Genomic DNA, 13,360 nt, shown 5'->3' on the forward strand with positions numbered 1-13,360 from the left:
TTATTATAATAACTGTCATGCCTCTAGTGCAGTGGAGGGAGACGTGGCTTTGCTGTGAGTTAATTTACAAATGTGTTGCTGTTCTTGTCGCCCTCTAGTGGTGAGAAAATGTATTGCAGCTTTAAATCATGTTGGTAAAGCCTGTTGGGTTGCACCATTAGAAATGTGCTCTATAAATGAATTTGATTTGACCATTTTGTACAGAGTTTATTTAATACACAGTCAGATATTCATCATCAGATATTTCAGGGTCCATAACTTATACATGGAGGAGTTTGACTGTTTGTGTGTGTGTCTGTGTGTGTTCTGAGAGAGAGAAAAAGACATGTTTGTTTTGAATTTAATGATGTTGTGTATATTCTTCATGAGTTGTGCTCCATGATTAACATTTGTGTATTTTCATTCATCTTTGCATATTTGCATTGTATGCTCAAAATGTATCTTCTCAAATTAATTTAAATAAAAGTGTTTTTACTTTTTATGCATTTCAATAGATTTGAATTACTTACCGAAAATATCTTATACGGTTACTCCAAGGATCCAGATCGCCTCACCTCATTGATTGACAAAACATAAATTATAATACAAACTACTACTACATATTAGTCTAAATTATAAATTCACTCTTAGTTTCATATAGCGAAATTAAGTCATATTTCCATATTAGCGATTTCATTATTATAGAAAAACTCCACTCTAACAGGTAACATTTTTACCTTGTGGTATTTAAGTAACGTTAGTGGAATTATTTAACTGATAACCGTGTTGCAGTGCTTCAGTGCATTGAATTGAAGTGAACTGAATTAAATTGAATCGAATTGAGTTGAATTGTACACACGTGCCGTGGGTCTGTACAGGATCTGTGCTTGTTCTCATAGCAGCTTCTGCACAATACTCAGGTGTAGCTCTCCCTCTGTCTGTCACCACAGCGCTGTCTGATGCTGATATCGGCTGCTTGATATGAAGCTTTTCCTGTAGACTAAACCATTCAAAGTGTCTGAGAGATTCAACGCTGTTTGGTGCAATATCAGCAGCCATGAAGTTAACACTCTGTCGTCCTCTCTGTTGCGGGTGACGGGAACATTCCAGTGAATTTGATTGGTGAAGTTTCTATCATCAGGGTGGCCAGAGCGCACATCTCTGCACCCCAAAAGGCACCTGTCATCTCATGCTGATAGATCGCTGCCTGCTGTTCTTTATTAAACCACTAGGGTGTAATGTGACTCAACGTTGGCCTGCTTGGATGCGAGCAAGTGAGCCCCGACGGCAGATCACATGTCTCAGAACGCAACTGGCAGTCAGTGTCTACAAAGTGTACTAGCACATATTCAGAACATAATATTTTACTTACCAGAGCAGGACATTTTATTGACATTTTAAACACAATTTAACAGCCAAAATCCCCAAATCTTAAAAAGAAATATACATATTTTTTTACCCTTAGCCGGCTGTTGGGGAGTTTAAACTCTAACAATGCAACATATTTTATAAGCTTATCATATGTTTTGCATGTAAAACCTTATTCTGCAAAGTATAAGTTATATAAGTATGTATAACTAGAACTATATAACCATACACATAGTTACTAGTTATATATATAACTATATATAACTAGTAACTCCAGCCCTCAGATAAATATAGTGGAGGAAAAAGTACAAGACTTCCCTCTGAAATGTAGTGGAGGAAAAGTAGAAAGTCTCACAAAATGGAAATACTCAAGTAAAGTGCCAGAACGGTACTGAAGTACAGTACTTGAGTAAATATACTTATATACCACCATATACTTTCCACCTCTGCATAAAAAAAAGACAATAACATTTCATATCAGTAAATAATTTCCAACAGCACGTTTGATCAGGGACATTTGGCAACTTGAGCTCTTTCCACAGAAACGGGTTGAGTTGTTGCCAGAAACATAACTGATTTTCGTTGGAAAATGGTGTGTGATGCCAATTTCAGACACACACACACACACACACACACAGAGCTGGCCCCAGGCATAAACAGTTTATGTGCTCGTTTAGGGACACACACGTCTGTGCTCCATCATGGGGCCTCATAATTCAAGGATTTGAATCCTCTGAGTGTATAGATCTACTGTTGCAGTGAAATCATACAGGAAAGCAAGTTCTCCAGTTATCAATGAATTCAATATGGAATGTAATAATGAACAGGCTAAGAAAGTAGGCTATAATATTGTTGCTGAATGATACTGAATTACATTTAGCTTACCCAGGTTTGAGCTCTATACACACACATCCGAGTACACAGGCTTACAATTAACTAGCTAACCTTGCATGATGATTTTTTTTTCTCTTGATAGATGACACTGTACTGCACTACACAGTTGTCAACAATTGTGTCCCTCTGAGTACGCTTGGAATATTTTTCAGACTATACCAACTTTTTGAATGCCTAATAAAAAGTCTATTCCTGGGTTGCATTACTGAGATCAGCTGGTTAGACCCTTTCACACCACAAGTTCTACCTTTTACCCAGCTCATTGCTTTGGTATGAAAGTGGCTGTACAGTTTCATTCCATATGTGATGACTGCTGTAAGCAAGGAAATGTGTTTATCAGCTGTGCATGTGTAATGTTTAGTGTTATAGGGCCACAAATTTCTTGTTTAGGGCCACCAAAACCCTGGGGCCGGCCCTACACACACACAAACAAACACACACACACACACACACACAATGTCCTCACTCCCGAATAGGGAGGCATAGGCATGCACACACCACAGATTGCTTCACCCTGACCTCCATGCAATGTCTTGACATGGAGAATTATTAATACTTCCTTGTGAAGACTGAACAGTCCAAGTGTGTGGGTGTGTGAGAGAAAGAGATAAGAGATCTGGTTATTTTCCACCTGGGCCTTATTTTCCTAGACTTTGCCATTATGATGATTAATTGTGTTTAAAATTTTGTTACTGACTTCACTTGCGCACATCTAGTTCGCAGTCCAACACACACCCAATGCAATCTCCATTGCAGTTGAACCATAAAAGTGTTAATTTAAATAAAAGTGTTTTTACTTTTTATGCATTTCAATAGATCAGTCATCTTCCTCCTTCTTGTGTTCCGCCCCCAACATAATGTTCCCAAACCGAAAGCGATAATTCTAGTTATTTTCCACCTAGTCCTTATTCCCTACCCCCACCTCCATTATTAATATTTGTGTATTTTAATTCATTTTTGCATACTTGCATTGTATGCTCAAATTTCATCTTCTCTAATTAATTTAAATAAAAGTGTTTTTACTTTTTATGCAGTTCAATATATTTGATTTACTTACCGAAAGATCATATCCTGTTACTCCAAGGATCCAGATCACCTCACATTGTGTAACATACATCAGGTATTCCTTAGTGAAACTACTTCACTATTACTTTTGTTACTATGTTTTGGAGTATTTTGGTTATGATGCTTTTCATTGTGTTCCTCATAGTGTGTGAATATTGGCATAAGGATGTCATCAGTAAAGTGCTCAAATTAATAGCAGACAAATCTAATGCACCTAATCAATCCACACTAGTCATCTGGTGTAGCCTCATAGATAACAATATAATGATATAATAACATAATAGCAGTGATGGAAGAGGTAGGGAGATTGTAGCAGCAGTACGGTTGTAGCACGGACCCTTATTCGTGTTACACAAGAGCTATGAACTTGTGACTCCGTGTCAAGGAATTCCCTGCAGAAAATCAAGAGTTTTGTTTTTGCGGAATTATGGTCAAAAAAAAAAAGAAAAAAAGAAAAAAAAGAATATATATATATCAAATCAAATAATATTTTATTTATATAGCACATTTCATACGAATGCAAACTCAATGTGCTGCACATTAAAAATGAAAGTAACAAAGTGCATCATGTAGACATGTATACAAACACACACTCTCTCACACACACACTCATACCCTTAACCAAATGCCTGAGGAAAAAGGGAAGGCCTTAACTCTGACACTGTTGTGGCAGATCAGGTCAATGCGCCTTCACCAGGTTTAGTTTTGATTCTAGGGACGTGTAGGAGACGTTTTTGTCCCAGTTAAGTACTCTGGCTGCAGCCTTCCAACAGTCTTCTTGGGAAGTCCAGTGTCTAGGGCATTACAGTAATCTAAACCAGGGATTCCCAACCCCCGGGCCGCGGAGGTGCTACTTCCGGGCCGCGGAATGGCTGTGGAATTATAATTTTCTTTATCATAAAAAAAAAAAAAAAGTGTTTAATTTTCGCACCTACACCAGTCATGTTATTTCATCCAAAACATCAAAAATTCGAAATTAGTTTCTTTGACTAGCGGCAGCCCTGTGATCGGTGGAGTTTTGAACGTCGGCTTGGCGGTTCATTAGTTCCGGTTCCGAACTGCACAGCACAGCGCGGTGTACAGGCAGAGATGAGTGGGCCTCAGCAAACCCCATGGACCGTTTCTGTTCGGGTAAAAGAGATGGTGATGCACAACCGGAAAATGTTACCAAAAGAAAAGCAAACAAACGTCGCTGCAACAAGGGCTTCATATCTCGTTGCTCACCGAACTGCCAAAGCTAAAAAGCCCTTTACAATCGGAGAGGAGTTAATTCTGCCCGCTGCAAAAGACATCTGCCGTGAACTTTTGGGGGAAAAAGCAGCTAGCATGGTAGGAAATGACTGCCTCTAAGGACAGACTTAGAAGCAGACTCGATGTGAGGAATACCCTGAGCGTTTCATTGTCAACCGTCACGCCCCGGTATGATGCTCTTGTGGCCGGCTATCAAGCCCAGGGGTCTCACTGACATGAAAATCACTAAGTTGATGCTCATTAATATTTGTAAAGCTAGCTTGATCTCTACATTTACTTTTAGAAATGATAGGCTGAAATCACTGTGTGAGTTGCGTATTGAAGTAATGTCTTTAGTGACGAAGAGGAAGAAATGTCTAATTCTGAAGTGGTCTGACCGTTGAAATAGGCTGTTATTTACATAAAATTTGCCTTTGTTGCCACCCGCTGGTGAGTAAATATATGCAACTAAAACCATTGTAAAACAATAATAATAGCCTAATAATAGCCTGCTTTTTAAAATGCACTTTTTTTTGCTACGATGCATATTAAAATTGACCACCGGTCCACGATTGTTTTTTTTTATATATGCGCCGGTCCGTGGCACAATAAAGGTTGGGAACCCCTGATCTAAACGACTGGAAACGAATGCATGGACCAGTTTTTCAGGGTTGGACTGGGACAAGGAGCCTCTAACTTTTGATATGTTTCGTAAATGATAAAAAGCAGTCCTGGTCAGTTAAACAAGTAAAAACAGGTTAATGCTTCAATAATGTAACTCTCTAAGAAGTATTTTAATGTTGTCGATCTAACTGCTCTATACTGTTGGGGAGTTTAAACAACAATGCAACATGTTTTATGAGCTTATTGTATGTTTTGCATGTAAAACCATGTACTGAAGTACAGTACTTGAGGAAATGTACTTACTTACTTTCTACCTCTATATAGTAAAAATACTAACATTTCATATCAGAAAAGAATTTCCAACAGCACAGATTTGACCAGGGACATTTGACCACTTGAACTCTTTCCACAGAAACAGGTTGAGTTGTTGCCAAACACGACTGATTTTCGCTGAAAAATGGTGTTTATGATGCTGATATCACTAAATTTTGGAGCGGATCCGGATCTGACTCACGAACAAGCAATAATAGCACGAACCTTGGCGGAGGTCTGCACTCTCCGAGTGCCCTTCTAGTCTTCAAAATGTGTTTCTTGTGTACATACACTACCATTCAAAGGTTTGGACGCGCATTTTTCTTTATTTTTACTATGTTCCACATTTTAGAACACTAGTAAAGACATCAAAACTATGAAATAACACAAATGCCTTTAGATTAAAATGGCTTTAATAGAATAAAAAACATAGTACGTTCAATCAGGTGGGTCCAAACTTTTGATTGGTAGTATATAATATTGATGTTCAAATTATATTTATTTTACAGAAAATGAACATTGTTTTTAAAGGAGGCGTCTTTCCCCACGTTACCTTAATTTTCCCTAAACAATAGCATTCTGGTGTATTTAAGCTTCCTGCACCTGCTAACACACTTTCACATTGCCATGCTGCTGCTATGCTGCTCAGACTGCTCAGTGTTGCTGCTGCTAACCAGACATCATTTCATCATCCCCACCTCCACCCCAGCATCCACCTGTAGGGTCTGATTCAGCATCCACCTGTAGGATCTGATTCAGCATCCACCTGTAGGATCTGATTCAGCATCCACCTGTAGGGTCTGATTCAGCATCCACCTGTAGGGTCTGTCACTCCCTGCTCTCTTAGGCTGGCTAGGTGCACACTCACAGGGAGTGACAGGATCAGAGCCTAGACGCCAAACTAAACTGTGTATATACCGTATATATTTGCCTTCTTTCTCAATAATCTGTTTACGTGAGTTGGCAGACTGAACTACATTTTTAGAGTGATCCACAATCCAGTAACCTTTGGCTTCATCCACCATCTTCTCAGTCTGTTTCTCTCCTTCCTCCACATCATTTTTATGACAGAAAATAATTTCCCACAGTTTCTGTGGAAAGGACGCGGCGTCCTTTCCACAGAAACAGGTTGATTGATGAGTTTCATGGGAATGTGGTGTTTGTGCATTGGCATGAGACACACATGCACACGCGCACATGCACACACACAAGTACAAACACTGGCAAGTGACAATTGTGTTATAACTGTAACTTTTCCACAGAACAGGTTAAGACACAGGTTGAGACGTGATTTTCGTTGGAATATGGTGTTGATGTCATGGTTCGGCCATGACCTGCCTGTGTGTTTCTTTCTGTGTTCCCTGCCTCCCTTGTGTCTCCGCCTCCTGGTTTGTCTGTCAGTGTGTAGTGTGGGTGTGGCTCCCTCTCTCCCCCAGCTCCTGCTCCCACACACCTGTACCTCATTTGTAATCACCCCATGTGTATATTAGTCTTGTTTCCTCAGTCAGTCTTTGTCGGTTCATTGTTCTGTATTATGTTCTGTTACTGGTGTCAGTTTGTGTAGAGCGCTTGTTTTTTGGTTTCCTGTGTCACCTGCTATTTGTGCATTAAACTCCCAGTCTGGGGATTTTTGATCACCACCTGCATCGCTGTCCTGCGTTTGGGTCCTCACCACACCTACCCGTGACAGTTGATGTCTAATCATGCATATGCATCCCCTCCCTCCCTCCCTCCCTCCTGTCCCCACAGCAGAGATAAACAGGAAAACAAAAAGAAGAAGGGGTGTGTTGGCATTAAGAGACCATCAAGTACAAAATAGATAATGGAAGAGTTCAGAATACAAAAAGAAAACAAACAAAAATATAGCTGCGAACAGCAATACAAAGAGTCCATGTATGTTGCATGTCGCACAGATGGTATAATCAGATCAAAGACAAAATTGCCTTTATGTAAAGATGATGTATAACATCATGTGTAAACCCCCAAGTCATGCCATTACGAAACTTATTTGAAAAATGTAGCGTGGCATATTGTTTGCAATGGAATTACAAATGAATAAATAAATAGCCTACTCCCTTGCCTAGAAGAGCACCACGTTTGTTTGTTTTTTTTGTTTTTTTTTTTCATTTTATTTTATCAGCACAGCTGTTTACATTGCTGTGTGTGGGTTGACTATTGAAAAGTCCCAGTAGTACAAGGCCCTACATAGGTTGCCCCAGCATAAAGATTAGCAGTCAGCTAATTATTATTTTTTAAGCAATTATACAGTATCCTACATGCTTACATTGTTTTAGTGTACGGGACATTGCAGCAATGCATTATCAATAAACACCCTGGCAAATTTGAAAGTATTATGTTGAGTTGGCTGATTTTCACATTTTTTACTACCAACAACAATTTAGATTCCAAGTAAGAAAGTATGTCATCAGGAACCATTTCAATGTAAATCTCTCTCTCCCCTGTAACTTGATTCTGTTCAAAGAGGTTGATTATGGGCACAAAGGCAACCGCAGCAATGAAGAAGGGGCTACAGATGGAGCCAGTTATACTGCAGCAGTACACCGACGTGGCAGGAGTCAGTGTCTTTCCGTGTGGATTTGTGGTACGTCCAGAGGCCCCACATCTGGGTGCAAGTCCAGACGGCAAAGTCTTTGATCCAAAAGAGGATCTACCTTTTGGGCTTGTGGAAGTCCAGTGCAGCACCAATGACAGTACTGACCAAGTTGACCACATTACCATGCTGGCTGGCAACGCAAGGCTCAAGACCAACCATAAGTACTACTCCCAGGTGCAGGGGCAGTTAGCAATTACAGGCCTGAACTGGTGTTCAGGCCTGTAACATACACCAAGACTGTCATAAGGACTTCATTACTGAAATGAAAGACAACTTGGATCTGTACTACCACCTTGTCTACATGAACATATACCTCACTGGGTGACATACTGATACATTCAGCTTGAACTTTTTACTGTTTCACTTTCAGATTAGTTCTATACTTTAGGGACAGTTGAGGCCTAGCAATTTTTATTTCTATTACAACATGTACTAAAAATGGAATGAACATTTTCCTTTTGTAAGTTTTCAGTGTAAGTGTTTATATTTTTTATTGAATTCTTCGTTACAGCACTACCTTAGTTTAGATAACATAGTTTTCTTTTCTATTATTTAAGATTATAGATTAAGTCCAAGTAAAATGTTTGCTCACTGATTTTAAATTGTTTTTTCAGTCTGTTTAAATACATATGAACAGTGGCACAAAATTACAATTAAAGTAAAATGTATTGCTGCAGATATATTTCAAAATAATGTAAACAGAATTATGTTCATAAACATGGCAATACATGGGGGAGACCAGATATTATTCACAGTCAAAACTCACAACAACAGCAGGTAAGAGTTTCAGTAGCATTTTGAGTTGAGTGCCTACACAAACCTCTATGCATTTAGTGAAAATCTCCCTAATACCTATACTTACAATAGTGTAACAACAGTGTAAACAAGTCAAACAGTGTAAGTATAAAGTGTCCAAATATAATGTATAAAAACAAGTGCTTACAAAAACAGTTCCAGAACTCATTAATAATAAACCTAAATGATTTTAAATTTTGGTCACCAACACTTATTTCAAGTACTGGGCCTCTATTATATTTTAAGTTGAGTGCCTTGTTTCCTCCTCATTTTTTTTCTAAGGAGTTTCAGTAGCTCTGAAGTACCTAAACTTTGAGGGAAAGGGGTCCCAGGTAGTTAGCCAAAACATAGCAGTTTGCCCATATCCCTGTGCAATAAATCTGTAACCTACCCCATGTATATATTTTTGCACTACTGTCCCAGTGTTGTTTACATATGTGAATATATATATATATATATACTTTCTATACTTTTTTTTTTATAGTTTTTTTTTATATATAAGCATATTTGTACATAGTAGTTAGATGTTTAGGTTTTACCTCTGTCCATTTTGTTGTCCTTGTTTTTAGCTGTATATTTACTCTGTGTAAGTACATTGTGAGCAACAAAAAAACAGAGTCAAATTCCTTGTATGTGTACATACTTGGCCAATAAAGCTGATTCTGATTCTGATTCTGATATTTGATTCACAGTGATTTAGATTAGATAAGTTGGCTATAGCCTAGAAATAAACAGACTTAATGCAGCAGTCAAGACAGGAGATGCAACACCTAGTGGCCAAGATAAACTGGCCTCATCACTGTAATTAAGAAAACAAATAATGATGTATTTGCCAGCTAGCTCTGTGTAATTTTCTCTAGCTAGCTTATAATCAATCAAGTATTTTATTGGTAGTTTTGGTAAGCTATTGATAGCTAGCTTTGAAGGTTAAATAAGGCATCCAGCTTGCGTTGAAGCTAATGTTACTGTGGCAAATAAGTGCCAACTATGTAGTAGCTATAGGCCTATAATTTCTAGCTATCAATAATATATCTATGTATATATCTGATGATACCTTTGTGAACCAATCTCATAATAGTATTGTTTTTGGCTAGTGTGAATGGGAAAGAGGAGATGGGAGCATACCAGTCACTGGAGTAATGTTATCTAAGTTAAACAGAGACATTACACTACATTACAAGTAGGATTCATTTTGTGAGACCGTTTTTCTTTTTGTCCCCCACCAAAGGGGGGGACTATGGATCGGTCTCCATCCGTTCATTCCTTTGTTCATTCCTTCGTTCATTCCTTCGTTCATTCCTTTGTTCGTTTGTTAGTCACACTGTAATGTTGACTTTGTGGCACGAGGGGGCAGCATTGACAATGAATGGGGACTCAGTGGTAAAGCAATACAGTTAAAGTTATCATACAATGTGGGGGACAATGAATGGGGACTCAGTGGTAAAGCAGTACAGTTAAAGTTATCATAGGTAACATAATAGTCTACACACGCTACACACTTGGAGACATCAGACTGGGTTGATGTGTTGAAGTGAGAGTCAAACCTCTAACCACAAGACACTGTAGTTATTGTCCAGTTGTTGTACTGTTGTTCTGTTATTGCACTCATCACTCCACTACCACTGTGCCTCAGTGTTGACTACTTATATATTACCACTTACCTACTGTGCAATACCATATCATTTAACATTTATATTATTCATAATACTCACACTCCTGGTGTTGTATGTTATATTGTATATTGTATTATAAATTGTATTGTAGTGTACATTGTGTAATCTATGGATTGTATTTATTGCGTATTGTAGTTCTTATATTTTGTACTGTATTGAGTAAAAACAGGACAATTACAGTTACTACATTTCAAGATATAACTTGTAAGCCTAATTCTGAGGAGAGTAGGCAACAGAAATATATGGTCAATCTGTCCTTTCATTGTCCCATACCAAAATGCTTATACAATTTCACTCATATTTCAAGTTCACTCAGCAATCACTGACTGACCCAAGGGTGGAACTACATCACTGGTGGGGGACAACATGTTTACTATTTGCTTGTTGGAACTCTAAAATCCTGGTGACCACAGACTTCAGGGGCCAAATGTATAAAACTCTGTGTATATTTAGGTCTAGAAATCTGTGTACGCCCAAAACAGGAAACATGCATACGCAGTCTTTTCGTCAGATTTATAAAAACCCCACGTACGTCTGTTCCTACGTGTTTGTTCCTCATAAATCTCAATCATTCTGAAATTGAGCGCACATGCACGAGCCTCTCACCCTGCCTTGTCTCCTCCCAGAATTAACTATGCAAATGACTATAAATACGTCCCTCTTGTCACCTTCTTGTCAAAAACGATGGTGAATGTGCCTGTTTTCAGTGCTTCCCTCTCCAAATATGTCCAGTGTACTTCTATGCATGCAGTGTTTTTGTAATTAAAGGTAAAATTGCAAAATTGAACTGATTCAAAGATTAAAAACAAAACCATATAATGTGACATGTCCAGTGTTCGCAGCGCTGCCGCTCCAAATATGGCAATTTGTGGCATTTCTTTCTACACTACTTTTTTTTTTAGTTTTACGCACGGGTGGCCTTTCCTTTCTTACCGTTCAGTCCCGCAGTCAGCGCACAGCTTGTGTGAGCAGGTACTACACACAAATCGTTTGGACATCACACAGTTGCTCCAGGACTTATTCCGAGTGCATCTGCCCACCCGACACCGCGTTTTCTTCCCAGGAGAGATGGATCTGTGCGCCTCGCCTCCTGTGCGTCATGGATCTCTGTGCGCCTCGGCAACTGTACAGTCCCTGACGTGCGTTAACATCTCCATGTCACATAAACAAAGAAAACTGTCCAGTTTAATGGCGATCTTGGTTTTGGCACTGTGAGTAAGGCCTGATGTCATCTGTGGGAAATTTGTTTGACTAGGTTTTCAATGCGCTCAATAAATCAGACCTACTTGAAGCGAGCCGGAGGAGAGAGAGACGCGCATTCACACAAACCAACGCGGCGATATAGCGGAGAGTGCCTGTATCTATTTCCTAACTGTTTTTTTTTTCCATTCATTTAAAACCCTCATATTTAGGAAAAGTCATGGAGGGAGGAAAAAATACCATTTTCCTCCAGTGTTGGAGGAACTAAAAATTGAAAATAACAATGCCAGATGGGTTTTGGCCTTTCTAATGTTAAACATTATCCACATAAATAACCAAACTATTATGGTGTATCAGTCTTACCCATCTTACTGTATATAATGTTTAATAATGTTTCAGATGTCTATTTTATTTTATTCTATTTTATTCTATTGTGATGTGAGCTGCTGTAACGCCTTAATTTCCCCTCGGGGATCAATAAAGTAGCCTACCTACCTACCTACCTACCTTATTTGTTTATTTATATAAAGATCATTATCATTATAATTATTATAATGGATAGTGGCAAACATATTTACTCAAGATAGAACGAAATGAAGGCTTGTCGAAAAAAGGTTGTTACCCACTCACGCATCACTATGTAATCATAGTGAAGGTTTTTTTAAACTATAGATTACATCGTAACACAATGTAGTGAAAGAAAAAAGCTCTAAATAAAATGTCACCCAAATTCACACTTTTACATTATCCTTTTTTGCCAACTCGCAACATCACACTAATCGAACTCAAAAGACTGTGTACGGTACGCATGGTGTGAAAGATGTGTACCGGTACGCACATTCTCACCGCCCGTGGATTTTTATACATTGGGAAACCTGCGTGGAAAGTGGCGCAGCACACTTTTCGTGTGTACGCATGGTTTATACATTTGGCCCCAGATGTTTTGGAGAAGTTGTGCTGGCAACCTCCCTGTGTGTTATATGGACTTACAAACTTGTGTTTCAGCTGGCATCAGGGTGAGTAGATAATGACAGAATTTTCATTTTTGGGTTTTTCCTTTAACCCTTACCCTAACCTTAACCCTAAACAAGCACAGATCCTGTGAGTGACCTGGCTTTGCCAGTTTCTGCCCCCGGCTGCATGGCACTCCATGGGAAAAAAGGGCCTAACCCTGAAACAGCCCCTTGAAGAAGTGAGGAACAGCCAAAATGTCCTCACGTCACTATGAATGGAAAATATGGAAGTACAGGAGCCCACACACGGTGCAAGGCCCAGAAGCTGTCAGGGGCCCATGTAGGAAGACAATTTTTGCTGCTTTACTGCCCGTTATTGATCGTTTCACGCAGTCTTCAAAGTAACCATTCAAGGATATCACTACTTGTGATTGTGATAGCTATATATACCACCTTCCCAAACTGCGTGTTTTATTAAAAATAAATATTTCTACCCACCACTTATTTAATTTGGTTGCTTTCTTCTCAAAAGTTATGAAGGAAGAAGCCTTGCTGGGAAATGCTAATTTGTTTGTCCAATGACCTCGCTCCCTGTCATTTGTGATAACTTGTGTGGACGTCATGATGTCAATTTTTTCTCAACAGTTCAACGT

The sequence above is a fragment of the Centroberyx affinis genome, unplaced genomic scaffold (assembly GCF_046629955.1).
Source record: "Centroberyx affinis isolate AG114_WGS23_722 - 3 ecotype Tasmania unplaced genomic scaffold, CSIRO-AGI_Caff_v1 ptg003614l_1, whole genome shotgun sequence".
Classification (NCBI taxonomy): domain Eukaryota; kingdom Metazoa; phylum Chordata; class Actinopteri; order Beryciformes; family Berycidae; genus Centroberyx; species Centroberyx affinis.